Source organism: Monodon monoceros, unplaced genomic scaffold, assembly GCF_005190385.1.
Source record: "Monodon monoceros isolate NGI ecotype Baffin Bay Population unplaced genomic scaffold, NGI_Narwhal_1 Super_Scaffold_10, whole genome shotgun sequence".
Taxonomy (NCBI): Eukaryota; Metazoa; Chordata; class Mammalia; order Artiodactyla; family Monodontidae; genus Monodon; species Monodon monoceros.
Window position 1 is genome coordinate 2,820,677 of NW_021703766.1, and position 15,391 is coordinate 2,836,067.

Here is a 15,391-nt window from a genome sequence, read left to right on the forward strand (position 1 = left end):
TGGGGCATGGCTTCTGAAGCACATGCTTGGCCAGGTGGCTCCTGCTGGGCAGGGCGATTCGGATCCTCCCTGTTCCTCCAGCTGGCTTGTGTAGAGTCGGGGAAGCAGGCTGCCCAGAGGGGGCTGGGTGACAGGAAGAAATGGCCTGGCTGCAGGAGGGGAGGCGAGGGAGGAGGGCAGGGGGCCCCGAGGAGAAGGGATGGGGGCCAGCAAACGCCAGGGCTTCCTTTCCAAGCGTCAGGAAGGATGAAACCCCAACTGTAGGCAGGGGTTTCATTCACGCCCTCGCTGTTCTCGGACGTCTGGGTGAGGCACACCCAGGTGAGCAGCCCCTCAGGCCGGAAGACAACAGCCAGCAATCACGGGGCTCCTGGATCAGGTGCCGTGCCAGAGCTTGACGTCTTGGGCTGTTCGTCCACACCACGAGTTTGTGAAGTGGCACCGGCATCACCCCCGCCTCAGAGACGAGAAAAGCAGGGGCACCGCGAGGAGGGAGAAGGCATCCCGGCCGCCCAGCAGCGAGCTGGGAAGCTGGGATTCCCTGGGACCCAGCCTGCTGAACACTCAGGACCACAGCCTCTTGTGAGAGAACGAATGAGTAAATGAACGGGTGGACTCCGGGGGCAGATGTGGCCGGGGGCGATGCTTTATGTTCCCCGTGACAGGCAGAGGACCCGGTGACGTCCCCGTGGGATCAGCACGCCACCACGAGGGCTCTGCGGATGCGGGGTGCGTGCGGTTTCGCACTTCTCTTCCTGTCTTCCCACGAGCGCTCTCCACTGAGATGTCAGGAGGTTTCCAGAATTCCTAAATGTTGCGGCATGAGTGCAGAAAGCCCTCGAGGGCCAGCGTCCTCTTGAAACCAGCAGGAAGATTACAGCAAACCTGGCAGCCGTTTGGCACTCCAGGTGTGGCAGGAGCAAAGGGCCAAAGTTTCCTCCCAGGTGTACAAGTTCTACAGGTGCAAATCCATCCCGCCCCTGCCGGCCAGCGCTCGCCCTGTCTCCGGGCCCACACAACCTCTAGAGCTCTGAGCACGGCTGGCCAGAGGGCGGGCATTCGTTCCCACATTCCTCTGAGTTCTGTGTTTGGCCCTGTCCCCCACGCTGCAACTCCCTCTAAGACTGATAGGATTTCTGTGGAGGAATCTAGAATGGCCAGCCCGACTCGCATCTGCGGCTCTTCCCTGCATCTGGGGGAGGCCTCTGTGGCCGGGCCGCTGGGCCCAGACTCTGCCTTTGTAGCCGGGGTGCTGTGAGGGTGACAAGGGGGCAGGGGGCTGGGATGAAAGACGAGGGGGCGGGAAGAGAAGGAGGGGGCATGATGCTGAGGGAGAGGAGGGGGCACGGCTGGGGGAGGGGCAGCAGAGCCACTGCTCAAAAGGACGTTTTCAGAGAACTTCCTGCAGTTCATCCTTCCTTGAAAAAGCCCTGCAAAGATGAGGTGGTCGGCCCACTTCAGTTCAGGATGAGTTTTGAAAGAACCCCCAGGTCCCAGGGGATGTTTGCGGTCCGCAAGTCCTTTGTGGATGAAGCTGTGTGTTGGAAACGGCTGTGAGTGGTGGTGGGGATCTCCCGTCTCAGGGCCACCACGTGTGCACCGCCTGCCTAGCCCCGGGGACGGCAAGGATGTACCCGTCTTCTGGGCGGCGTCTTGAGACCCGGCAAGGCTCTTTCAGTGACAAGGCTGTTGAGTGGATAAAAGCCATTTCTTGGGGAGGATGCTGCCACCCCCGGGGCGTGGTCCTGTCCCTGGCTGACCCAGAGAGTCTGTCGGAACGTCCCCCGCCCGCCCCTCTGTTCCAGTGCAGTGTCTTTCTCAGGGTCGCTGTGAGAGCTGGTGGGAAAAGCACATAAAACGGCCCCAGGAGGTTTACGAGTGCGGTCAGTTCCCCGGGGCAGTGGCCCGAGATAAGAGACTATTAACATGTAGAGGGGGCTCACTGGGGCTCTCGCCCCTGCCCTGCAGAGACAGCTCCAGGAGAGAAGGAACTCCTACATCCCTCCTCCCAGACCCTCCCGGGTCCCCGTTCCCAGAGGCTGCATGTCCACTGCCGCTGAGTGACCTTCCCTGAGCCGGGGCTGGGGCCGGCCAGGCCCTGGGAATTCACAGGAGGAGATAAGGCAACCCCACTGCTCCCTGCACCCAGGAGCCTGGCAGAGCCCCAGTGAACCTGTGAGCTCGCTGCCTCTGCTTTGGGAACTTCATAAGCGTCGGGATAGAAAATACCCATGGTCACAAAACTTAAAAAACACCCTTTTAGAAAGTACGTATTGAAATCTCCATATCATCAGCACGCAGCGTGGTGAATTTTTGAGAAGTAAACGCAGGCCGTTTGGAGCCAGCCCCTGAAGCCCCCAGCGCCCCCCTCCTCACATCCCCACTCCTGATAAGGCTTATCAGGCCTGCATTGGCCAGAGAGGCAAAGCCACCCTGAATGATGCGGACGCGCAGATTTATTACAGGGACTGGACTGGGCATGACTGTGGGAGGAGCTGGGGAGGGTCAGAGCCGCGTCCCGCCCCAGCATTCCAGAAGCAGTGGCGCCTTGGAGCGCGCTTTGCAGGGGACCCTGGCAAGCAGGCTCGCGCGTGGCTTGCCAGATTGGAACCCAGTTCCACTGTGGAAGAGAGTTGCTTCTGCAACGGAGGGTCCAGGGGTCACTGGTGGTCAGCGAGGCTGGCGGGTGGGAAGGAGCGGGGGACAAGGGCAGGTGCGACCCGCCGTCCGCCACCCGCATCGCCTCTCTCACTACGGCAGCCTCTGGTGTCCGGGGCGGCCGGGGGCGGGGTGACGCTCCTGCTTTCCCTTCCAGGTCAAGTGCACGTCCCTCTTTCAGCCACCACAACCTGAGGACACTCAGCAAGAAGTGGGCCCAGGCAGGTCGGCACAGCCCGACACCCACACGAGCACAGATCCGGGTCACCTGTCTGAGTAGGCGGTGTTGGTGTGGACGTCTTCAGCTCAGCGTGACATGGGTGAGATTCACCCACGGGGCTGTACGCGGCAAGATTCATTCATCCTCATGCTTGTGTGGTAATCCATGTATAACTGCTCCATGATTATTTATTCATTCATCTACTGAAAGGCATTTAAGTAGCTTCTAGTCATTGCCTATTAGAAGTAATGCTGCCTGAGTAGTCGGTACTTGTCTTTCGGTGGCCATACACACACGTTTTTCTTGGGAATGTGCCTAAATGTGGAATCTCTGGGTCATAGGCTAGGCCTGTACTCAGCTTCTGTAGATACAGCCAAGTTCCCAAAGTGGTGCATTGTTTTGAGAGTTGCTTGTCCTTATTTGGTCTGTGTCTTGAGTTCAGATTTTGACTCGGTTTGTGTCTGATGTCCCTGGGTTGACAGGAGGGACATATATAGGAGCAGGAATAATATGCATTAGATGTAAACACATTTATTCTTTGTTTACTTGTTTCTTGTCTGCCTCTCTCCCACCCTGGACTGTGAACTCCATGAGGTCAGAGACCGTGTAAGTAGAGTGGGGGCCCCCCATAGATACCAGGAACTAACCCCCAGAACCTGTGAAAATGTTGCCCCCCCCCCATGGCAAATGGCAGTTAGGGTCACAGATGAAACAGAAGGTGGAAGATTTTCCTGGATCATTTGGTGGACAGGGTCCCTGAAAGTGGTTGGGGAGGCAGAACTGGGAACCAAAGAGGCAGCGTGATGACTCGACTCTCGACATATTCTGGCTTTGAATATGGAGGAAGGGGCCACAGGCCAAGGAATGAAGGTGCCTCTAAATTCAGGGAGAGGGCTTCTCTGGGGGCACAGTGATTAAGAATCCGCCTGCCAACGCAGGGGACATGGGTTCTAGCCCTGGTCCGGGAAGATCCCACATGCCATGGAGCAACTAAGCCCGTGTGCCACGACCACTGAGCCTGCGTGCCACAGCTACTGAGCCTGCACGCCTACAGCCCATGCTCTGCAGCAAAAGAAGCCACCACAATGAGAAGCCCACGCACCGCAACAGAGCAGCCCCCGCTCGCCGCAACTAGAGAAAGCCCGTGCACAGCAACGAAGATCCATCGCAGCCAAAACTAAATAAATTTAAAATAAATAACCAAATAAAATCAGGGAGAAGCAAGGAAACAGATTCTCCCCTAGAGACTCCAGAAGGCCCCAGCCGCGCCAACACCTTGGTTTTAGCCCCGTGAGACCCCTGCTGGACTTCTGACCTGCAGAGCTGTAAGAGAACTCGTGTGCGCCATGTAAGCCACTGAATTCATGGTATTTGTTACAGCAGCCCCAGGAAACAGATACTGTTCATTCCCTGCTGTGTCCCCAGGCCCTGGCCCGTAGCAGACTCACGATGAATATCTATTGAGTGAATAAATCCAGTAAAGGGAACTCTTCGCTGAGCGCCTGGTGTGCCAGCTGTGTAATACACAGTGAGGGCTGCCAGATGCAGCCCATAAAAATACAGCGTGCCCAGGTAACTTTGAATTTTAGATCAACAACAGACCATCTTTTATAAAGTACGTCCAATGCTATACTAAAAAAAAAAAAAAAAATCATTGTTTAGCTGCAATTCAGATTGACCTGGGTGTCTTGCATTTAATCAGGCAGCCCAGTCATTTCCCACGCAGCAAGATGTGCCCCAAATTCACAGCTAGTTAGGGGCAGATCTGAGGCCTGAGGGCAGCCCCGGGTGGTTCCCAAGGCCCCCATTCCTACCCTGGCGCCCTCGGCGTGAGGGGAATGGGCACCCGCATCCCCCCAGGAGCCCCACGCTGTCTCCCAGCAGATCCTACGTGCTCTGGGGAAGCAGGTTCAAGGGGCATCTCTGCTGAGCAAAACCAGGGAGCAGACAACCTCTGGTGAGTCTCTGGGCCACGTCCTGTCTGGTCCAGGGGGAGCGGAGGGGACTGAAGTGGGACCCCCGGCCAGACAGCTAAGACTCTGGGAGACCTTGGCCACGTGTCTTCCTACCAAGCCGGCCTTGCCCTGCACGGGGATCTGGAGAAACGGGAGGGGAGGGAAATCCTTCCCTTGCAGACAGGGGCCCTCCAGAAGGTAAAACCACTGGAACACAAGCTGGACAGAATCTAGCCATTCTATGTGGGGGAGTATAGTACAAAAATAGGGTCCATGTGGAATTCTTTCCCCCGCTGTGCACGGCCGGAGGAGGACGGGTCGCTGGCTTGTGAGGAACTTCACAAACACCTCCAGGAAACACCTTATCAAACACGCTCTCCCGCTGGGCAGAGCACCCAGGATGGATGTGGAACTTGCTTTGGCAAAGGGTTCTGTTATTATTTATTTTTTTTTGCGGTACGCGTGCCTCTCACTGTTGTGGCCTCTTCCGTTGCGGAGCACAGGCTCCGGACGCGCAGGCCCAGCGGCCATGGCTCACGGGCCCAGCCGCTCCGCGGCATGTGGGATCTTCCCGGACCAGGGCACGAATCCACGTCCCCCGCACTGGCAGGCAGACTCTCAACCACTGCGCCACCAGGGAAGCCCTACTGTTATTTTAATTAGTGAGGGTTCCAAAGCACCTCAGCTTCTTCAAAGGAAGCGAAAAAAAACGCCAGAGATCAAGGGATTTGCCCAAGGGCGTGGAGCACAATGGACGCCCCCCCAGCCCACCAGTCTCCAGGCAACTGCTCGCCCTGGGATGAAGTTGGACGGCCTCTCCTGGAAGACTTCCAATACAGTAAGCATTCAGGCCTCCCCCTGCCCAGCCCTCTATCCAGGTCCCCTGACCCAGGCGCGATTATCCCGAAATGATGCCAGCTTCACGTAGATTTGAGGTTTTGCGAGCTTGACTGCAAATATGATCTTCCTGGAGGTGGATAAGGTAATTTTGTACCATTCCGCAATTAACAAGTTGGAGGGAGAGGGCCTTGCTAGGCTTCTGGGAGGAAACGGGACAACGGCTGGGTCAGATTAGGAAGTTTGAGGGGAGTCGGACAAAAGGACTGCCTGCAAAGTTGAGGACAAGGTGTAGAGACTGTAATGAGTAGTGCCCGGGGGTGGCACCGCGGGTGCTGTCGCTGCCTCGGGGCATGAACGAGGGAGGTGTGGAGCTTGGAGAGAGGGGCCACGTGGACAGCAAGGACTGACGCCGATGGGATGAGCCCGATTGGGTCAGACTAGTCAGAGCTAGAGAGGGGCCAGGTCTCCGGAAGGGTATGGCAGACCAACACCTGAAGAAAGTCAGGGATCTGTTACCAAAGAATACGGGGGAGGGAGGCACAGAGTGTGGACATGGGGTGTATAAGGTCAAGGTCAGGTGGGTTAGGCAAGAGACCTTGTCTCCCAGTGGATGAGTTGTAACCTAGTCGACTTACAGAGACAGTCGCACACCAACCCTTGTCCACCACATCCTTGTCTCCTAGGGAGAATTGTGAGAAACTAAGATTCTACATCACAGTATAGAACTTGATTATGAATAGTAGATAAACTACACACACACTTTGCCTGGCAAACATCGCATCTGTAAAACCAAAACATTTCAGCTAAAGGCTTTCTCACTTTAGCTCCTTCGGGGGGACGCTTCCCAAGGGCAGAAGCTGTGCACACGGTGTCCACCGCTCCAGCCCGCAGCCCAGCTGAGGCTCCAGAAACGTTCCTACAACCAGGGAAGGAACACGGGCTGCCACCTTCTTTCCCTGACAAACCCCCTTGTAGCCAGGAGAGCCCCAGTTACTATTTTGAGGATCTTCTGACTTGGTTTGAATTGAGGGTCATCTGCCTGGAAACTTTTTGTTGCTGATTCAGTGTCCAAGAAATGCTTTGGAATGTCAGTTCTGAGGGAGGGAGCGGTTTCCGTGGGGACACAGCTTTCTCTGACGTGGTCCTTTGCTCCAGGCTGGGCTGAGTCACTGAAACATGAGCACAGTGACTCACACGGGGTCAGGGTTCACAGGGATGGTCGACCTGTGTTTTGGTACTTGTTTTGGAGTTCTTCTTTCTGACAAAAAGGACCCTCAAAGTGGGGGTCGTGGGTGGGTGTGGAGGCTGCTGGGTGACTCTCCCTAGGACGGGGTTTCCCCAGAAATAAAGGGGGCAGCAGACTGGCTTCAGAGAGACCGGGATTAAGTCCTGCCTGGGATCCCCATGGGCTGTGTGGCCCTGGCAAAGTTAACTAGTTTAAACAGAGTCGAGTCTCTGCCCCCTTACCTGCAGGGCTGGTGAGAGCATTAAAAGAGACGGTATTTGTAGAGTGCCAAGCACAGAGTCTGCTGGGGTTGGAGACGTTTCCGTTTTCTTACCCTAGGGCGGAGTTGTCCTGTCCCTTGAAGATAGCTGTTATTCGCGAAAACCCCCCATCTCTTTGTCTCTGCAACACGTTGTCCAGCAAAGATACTTCATACGTTCCCTTCCATCTTCTCAACTTAGCCAAAAAGAAAACAGACGCTAGAAACGGAGCCAAATGCCCTATGATCTGTTCTTCCCCCCGCAAAGCATTACAGCATCTTCTTTGCAGGGTGATGTTGGGAGAGGTCTTGTGCCATAGACATCTCACAGCTGCTTGACTATGCCAGGAATCTGGTCACTGGGGAAACCTCTGGGCCATTTCCATACGGATGGATGAGGGAATCCTCCAGGACTCCATTCTCAATGCCAAGGCTAGCAAGTCATCTTCCAAATCCAATTACCTGAGCTCATCGGCAGCTTTGGACGCGTCCCCGGTCGACTGTTCAGAACTGTTGCTGGAAAGCAGTCTCCACAGCACACAGGGCAGTCGGCAGCTCTGGGGCCTCAGTATCTGGTTGAATCAGTTAACAACCCTGAGTTTGTCAATGGCTATTCAGAGAATTACGGTAACCTAACCATCTAAAATAGGCCCTATGGCCAATTCTCGGGCCATGAATCATTAGACCAACTTGGTCAAATTCTGTTTTCAGGGACCCGGAGAGGTTGTTTGGAGAAAAGAATTGGAGTAAACGTCGTGCAGACGGTTATGCTGGGGTACGCTGGTGAGACCAGACAAGTGTCTGAGAAATTCAGAAGCGGGAACCTTTTGCATTTTGTTTCACTTGAGTTGTAATAGCAATTCCTCCGGGGGCGGCTATACCTTACGATGAACACTGGGCCAGGCGTTTTTGCATCACGCATCTTCTGAAATCCTCACAGCAGCCTCAGGAACGGGTGTGAGCATCCCCGCGGACACACACGGAAACGGAGAAGCTTTGCGCTTGTGAACCCACTCAGCGCCCACAAGCTAGGAAAGGGTGAGGGACCACCCAAGGTCGCAGCTCTGAAGTTTGACGTCTAACTCACTCCACTCACCACGTTTCTTGTTGCTGTTTCCCTCTTGCTGTGGACACACGTTTGTTATCTCGAGATAACTGGCCTGGCCTCACTGACGACTGGAACCTTTTCAAATCAAGGAATGAATGTTGTACGTGCCCCGAGCGTTAGTCTGTGCAGAGACACCAAAATGTGTAAGACCTAACGGGTGGGGGACAGGTCACCCAAAGTGGAAAAGCTCACTAAAGAGTGCCGGGGCGAGTGAGGGTGTCCACGACTGGCCCCCAGGAGCGGGCGGGGAATGTGCTGGGGCCAGCTGGGAGGAGGGCATATGTGTGTGTATGTGTGTGTGTGTTATGCAAAATCATTTATTTATTTACTTTTGAGACATTTTGTTTTGAAATAACTTTGGACCTTCAGAAAAGTTACAAAAGGAGTAAAAGAATTCTTGTAAACTTTGTACGCAGCTTCCCCAAAGGCTAACATCTTATCATACCTGCTTTGTCACGTCTAGCAGACGTGGTGTCACCTTCCCTCTGGATATTCCAGCGTATATTTCCTCAAAACAGGGACACTTTGTTACATAACCACAGTAAGGGTATCAAAATGAGGAATTCATCCGTGATACGGTAATTTCATCTACTTTAGAGAGCTTATTCAAATGTCACCAATGGCCCTGTGAGTGTCCTTTATAGCCAGAGTGAGGGGGAGATAGATCTCTCTCCCTTTGATTGGTTCAAAATCTAATCCAGGACCACAGGTTCCATTCCGTTGTCCTGTCTCTTTAGCCTCCTTTATTCTGGAACATTCCTCAGTGTCTTTTTTAGTCTTTCATGATTGTGATGTTTTTGAAGAGGAAAGGCCCGTTATTTTGTTGAATGGCTCTCAACCTGGGTTTGTCTGATGTTTCCTTGTGAGTAGATTCCGTTTATGAATTATTGGCAGGAATGCTTCAGAAGTGATGTTGCATCCCCAGGGCATCGCATCAGGGGTCCATGATGTCATTTGTCCCATCACTGGTGATGGTAACTGAACACTTGGGTAAGGTGGTGCCTCTCCTCTGTAAAGTTACTGTTTCCCCCTTTGTGGTTGATAAATGTCTTGTCAGGAGCTACTTTGAAACTATGCAAAATTCCTTTTACTTACCATCCTTTCTCTTACTAGTTTAATACCCATTGGTAATTCTTGCCTGAAATAAGTGTGATAGGAGTAGAAACGGACATCTTATCCCATCATTGCTTCTAAAGTTCTTCATTGCAATTCTACTACGAGAAAGAGCTTTTCCTTCTCGCCCAATTATATACATACAAACCTTCAAGTTGCAAACTTTCAAAGATGAGAACGTGCTTGCGCACGTCCAATCATGTGAGTTAGTTTATGTGTCTGGCGTACGTCGTCACATGCATGCATCCTCTACCAGTGGCTGTGCTTTCGTGTACTTTACAGAACTGTATAGAGTACCGCAGTACAGAATCTTTATTTCAAGCCCAGGATGTCCAGAAGCCAGCGTTAATTGCAGCAGTGATGAGCTGGTACTACTGTACCTCTCGAAGTACTGTCCTGTAAGATTTAAAATGTTTTCTTTATTTTTTGTGTTTGTTTTTTATGTATTATTTGTGTGAAAAGTATTATAAATCTATTACAGTACAGTACTATACAGCCAATTGTGTGAGTTGGGTACCTAGGCTAACTTTGTTGGACTTATGATCAAATTGGACTTACGAACGCGCTCTCGGAACAGAACTCGTTCGTGTGGGGAGGACTTACTGTATTGTATCAATATGGATTCATGAATTCTCATTCTGTTCTCCGGGTTGTAACCCATGATTATCAGTATTTGTTCTGTTGCTACAATCGCCCTAGACTTGGTCAGCGGGAGTCCCTTTAGGTTGACTTTGACGTGTCCCCCTTCTTCATCGAGCGCTTCCTTATGTCTGTCACATGAGATGCTCTAGGCTATAGCTGTTCTCCCTCTGCAAATTTCACTTCCTTTTTTCCCCGTACTTGCATCCACCATAACCAGCACTTAAATCCTCTGGTTTGTACTCAGGTACCATCCATATTTTCATGCGTCTGCTTCAACGTAAACTGTAAGGGGCTCTTCTCTGGAAACAGCACTTGAGGGCCAGCAGTTGGCAGGACTGAAAGATAAGATGGGCCCGGACAGATTTCTTGGACCTGTGCAGGTAACCCAGCGCGTGGTTGTCAGTCTAAGAAGCATGCTAATTTCCCACGGTTCACCTCAGCCTCACCAATTACCTTCCTCCAATTCTGCAAGTAAAGCCCAGCTGATGGACATCTATTGTTGCAAGATAGTCGTTTAACTTAGAGAATGGAGGATTAAAGCCGTCCTAAGTCAGGATAATGCACTGGAGTAAGAACGCTTAATCTCCGGGGAGTGCCTCAAACCCTCAAACCAGGATGTGCTTTGAATGCTTTTTGTGCGTTTGGAAGCCTTGATGAGCAAAAAGAGGTAGAAGCTACACAAAGACAGAGGTTTTAATCAGTGGATGATCTCAGCCGTCTGCCACTAGCCCATAAAGTATCTGTGTGCAAATTAGAAAAAGATGCTTTTTACCCTGGTAAATATAGCCCAAGCCATGTGCAAGGCTTGTGAGTGCGGTGTGGGCTAGCCACTTGCCCCCTTGTCTGCGTACCTTGTGCAGTGAACAACCTGTACAGCCGTACCCGGCGGCCCAGACTCCAAGAGAGTCCTGAATTTTTCTTCCTGCCACAGGGGGTTCTACTGACAGTCCACAAAGGATAAAGAAGGGCAGTTGCACGGTTAAATGTCAGCATGTGGTTGTGTACAAATGTCAACTCCCTGAAATCTTTGCTTTCATGAATTCCTGTCACCTAGGCAGCCTCGACTCCTGCTAAGGAGAAGGTAGGTTAAGAGGCCTCTTGTCAGCACCTTCACTTTGTTTATACCTCTGAGGTGGTGGCAGGAGAGTCAAGGATGGTTCACTCTGAAACCTACCCTCGCCAGGGAGGCTCTTCCACGAAAGGTGGAGTCTCTGGAGGTGCCGTGATTACTTAGTGGCCAGAGCATGGAACAGCTGTGACACAGGGAATCGGGTTGTTCCAGTCACGTGCCGTGAATGTCTGAGAATGTGGGGGGACATCTCGGGGGCAGAGACAGGCTGTGGGGAGAGCACGGAGTGGAGAAGGGAGAGGAAGGAGGAGCTGGGAGTCCAGACAAGTGGGAGGCCCCTCTGTCTCATGTATGTCTCATGCTGGCATTTTTATGTCCGTTTCACAGAAGAAACTGAGAGTCAGGAAGCAGTGAAGCAACTTCCTACTGTGAACAAATAATTGTACCCCAGCGTGATCATGTGGCTCAGCTCTGTCCAGATTGCATAGGTTGTATTTGGCTCCCGAGTATCACTTCACCCAACCTTTGCAGGATTCCTACGTTCTTATAGGTCAGGAACGGAGGTGTCAGGATTAGTGTAGATACGTTTATAGAAAACCCAAAATAATAGTGGTTGTAGCACACAAGGGCTTATTTTTCTCTTTTGTAAAACATGTTTGGAAGTAGGGAACCCAGGGTCGAGACTGTGGCTCCACAGTCATCAGGGATTCAGCTTCTTTTTATCTTGTGCTCTACCAACCTTAGTACCTCCTGGTTCAAAAATGCTTGCTAGAGCACCAGCCATCATGTGTGCCTTCCAGGAAGCAAGAAGGAAAAGGGGAAGGTACTCTGTGTCTTTTTATTTCTCGAGGAGCTTTCCCAGATTCCCTGCCCAAAAATATTCACTTACATTTCATTAGCCAACCCTAGCTGCAAGGGAGGCTGGCCAACTGCAGTCTCTTCATTGAGCACATTGTCTTCTGGGATAAACATGGGGTTCTGTTAATAAGTGCAGTAATCAGGGTAGGCTAAGTGCTGAAATGAACAAACTCTGAGTCTCGGAGATTTTAATAAAATAAATGTTATTTTGTGCTCACATCACAGTGCAACACAGTTGAGGGGTCGGATGGGCTCCTGTGGATGTCTGCTCCACCAAGTCACTTAGAAACCCAGGCTTCTTCTGCCTTGGGGGGTCCCCCTCCTCCAGGTGCTGAGAGGCAGCAGGTGGGGAAAGACAGTGAGAACTGGACACAGGAGGTCTTCAAGGCTGGGAAATGTAGTCTCTGCGGTACAGAAGGAAGAGGGGCCCAGGGGCGTTGGCAAACACCAGGGCCAGCGGGTAGACAATGTGCAGTTGGCCGGGCTGCAGAGAGGGATGTCTCTCGCCCATTCAGATCTGGAATCAACCCAGGGACCCAAAAAAGGAAGGGCCCAGCTTCCCTGAGTAGCAGAGCCGAAAGCCCAGGGCTTTGCTGGGATTATGTTCAAGGCTCTGTGACATCCCTTCCACTGTAGCAGGAAGAGTTCCCTCCCCGGAAACTCGGGGACGGCTCCAGCTTCCCACCACACTTCCTCTGAAGGATACAATTAGTGGAGCTCTCCAGACAGGGGCCGAAAATCGAGGCCTCCCCGCCATGACCTGAATGGATCATTTGTGGCTCGAATGACAGACAAATGCAATAATTAGGCCTGTTTAGTAAAGAGGGGGTGAAAGGTCAAACTTGGAGGCCAGCGTCTCCTGTTACTGGCCTGGTGACCAAGTCGGGTGATGTTTGCACAGTTAACCGCCCGCTGGACCCGCGGCGACCGCCTCCCTGAGGCTTTCAGGTTTTTTTAAAACCCCATGAGCTGGCACCAGGCTTGCAGGATCCAGCCTCCCACCCCTCCTTGTAGGACCGTATCCCTGACAAGGCCCCCGGGGGCTGAGATGCCTGTACCAGACGTGGATTTCTACTAATGTGGCCGCAGCGGTGGCACCCGTGGCAGGCTCAGGGGAAAACGGGCTCGGGTAATCCACCAGCCAGTGGGTCAGGGCCTCCTCCCGCCCTGCACTCTGAGCTCCCTGCTTGTCTCTTTCTTCTTGTTTTTCTCCCTAAAAATCTGATTTCTTTTCATTTTAACCCAAAACAGATGACCCAGCTGCTTCTCAGCCTTTTCATTGCTCCCTGCCTGGGAGGATGTTCTGAGGGTCCCTCAGGCCTGAGGGGTGAGCAGGGCAGGGGCTGCTGGGTGTGGGCTGGACCCCGCTCCCCGGAGGAGGCAGCACACGGGCTCAGAGGCCCCTCATCTGCTTTTAGAGATTGTGCAAAGCCTTCACAGGACAGGATGGGTCCTTCTTGTTTTAGGGGACCCCCTCGAGAAAACTCCTAGCATTCTCGCCTCTTTCCCACCTGGTTGTTCTTGCTTAAAAGGGTGGATTGAGCTGGGGAGGGGGCAGAGGTGAACGTTCTGCTCCTTGCGGGGAGGCTTCCTCAGCCCAGTCACTCAGCAGAAGTGACCAGCCCAACGTTCCACCCCCTTCGGCCTTGAAGCAGCCAGGAGGCCCCAGGCCAGAGTCGGTCTCCACCCAAATTTGGCAGATCCTGCCTTGCACTTATGGCGCCTTTGGTGGTGGTTGAGGCGGGGGAGGGAGAGTTCAGTTAATTTGCTCTTAGACCCGTACAACTTCCTGGTTTATGGAACAGTAGGATTTAAAACAATTATTTTTTTAAAAAAAGTTTCCATCTCTTTCCTGCCTGTCGTATCACTTTTTGCAAATTGACAGTGGGGTGAATGAAAGGGACAGGGCTCAGAAAGCAGCAGACCTGGGGGATGGGCTACCACGGGGAGGGAAGGCTCTCGCAGCCCATCCTGTCTCGGGGTGCGGGACCCAGAGTCGCCAGGAGAAGAGGAGAGGGACACGCGGGACGCTTGTCCGAGCTCACGCGGCCGCCTGCCCTGCACGATCCAGGTGAAGGAGCGGAGGATGTGCCCCGGCTGGGAGGCCTGGCGCTGTGTACGGTACCTCTGTTGGCAGGAGAGCCTCAACGAGGCCTGATTTGTTTGTTTGTTTGTTAGTTTGTGGAGGAGGTCATTGTGTGCCCTCAAAAGCTCGCTTGAGTCCAAGGGACAAACCAGGTCCCTCGGGAGGGATTGTTTTTGTTTTATTGTGCAAATCAGAGCTCAAGTGTTGAAGTCACCAAAATATATAGCCCTTGAAAATGAAAACACTGCAGACAAATTGGGCTACGGGGGAAAAGACAGCCTTGTCCAAAAACACGATGAAATTCAATTCAGGAGGCACCCGATGGATGGACATAGAGTCTGTCACACAGAGTGGAGTAAGTCAGAAAGGGAGAAACACATACCGTATGCTAACACATATATGGAATCTAAAAACTAAAAAAGTAAAACAAAGGTTCTGAAGAACCTAGGGGCGGGACACGAATAAAGATGCAGACGTAGAGAATGGAGTTGAGGGCATGGGGAGGGGGAAGGGTAAGCTGGGACGAAGTGAGAGAGTGGCATGGACATATATACACTACCAAATGTACAATGGATAGCTAGTGGGAAGCAGCCGCATTGCACAGGGAGATCAGCTGGGTGCTTTGTGACCACCTAGAGGGGTGGGATAGGGAGGGTGGGAGGGAGACGCAAGAGGGAGGGGATAGGGGGATATATGTATACGTACAGCTGATTCACTTTGTTATACAGCAGACACTGACACAACATTGTAAAACAGTTATATTCCAATAAAGATGCTTAAAAAAAAGGAAGAAAGATAACCAAAGAGGACCTACCGTATAGCACAGGGAACTCTACTCGATATTCTGTGATAACCTATATGGGAAAAGAATCTGAAAAAGAATGGATATATGTATACGTATAACCGAATCACTTTGCTGTACACCTGAAACAAACACAACACTGTAAATCAACTATACTCCAATAAAATTAAAAAAAAAAAAAACAACAGAAAAACGAGGCACCCGAGATCCTCAGTTCAGTGAGGGCTCGGCCTCCCCTAGAACCCAGTGTTCACTACGCAAGATGGTTTTATAACTGGCAACCACAGCCTCCTGTTCCTGGGAACTCACCTTTAATCCTTGTGTAAAACCGCAAGCTTAAGTCACTTCTGAAGGTACCCAGGAGCCTCGTGTTTGGGCTTCTTTGGAGCCGGAGGTGGGAGCCGCGCTAGTAGGGAGAGTTCTGAAGGGGCTGCCTGCCTCGGCCACAGATGTGGGCGAGTCAGGGTCCGCGTCCCCTCGTCTGGGGCGCGTCATGGGCTCGCAGGAGGCGATCGTAGCGGCCACTTGTGGCCCTCACGGTGCACCTGTGCATTAG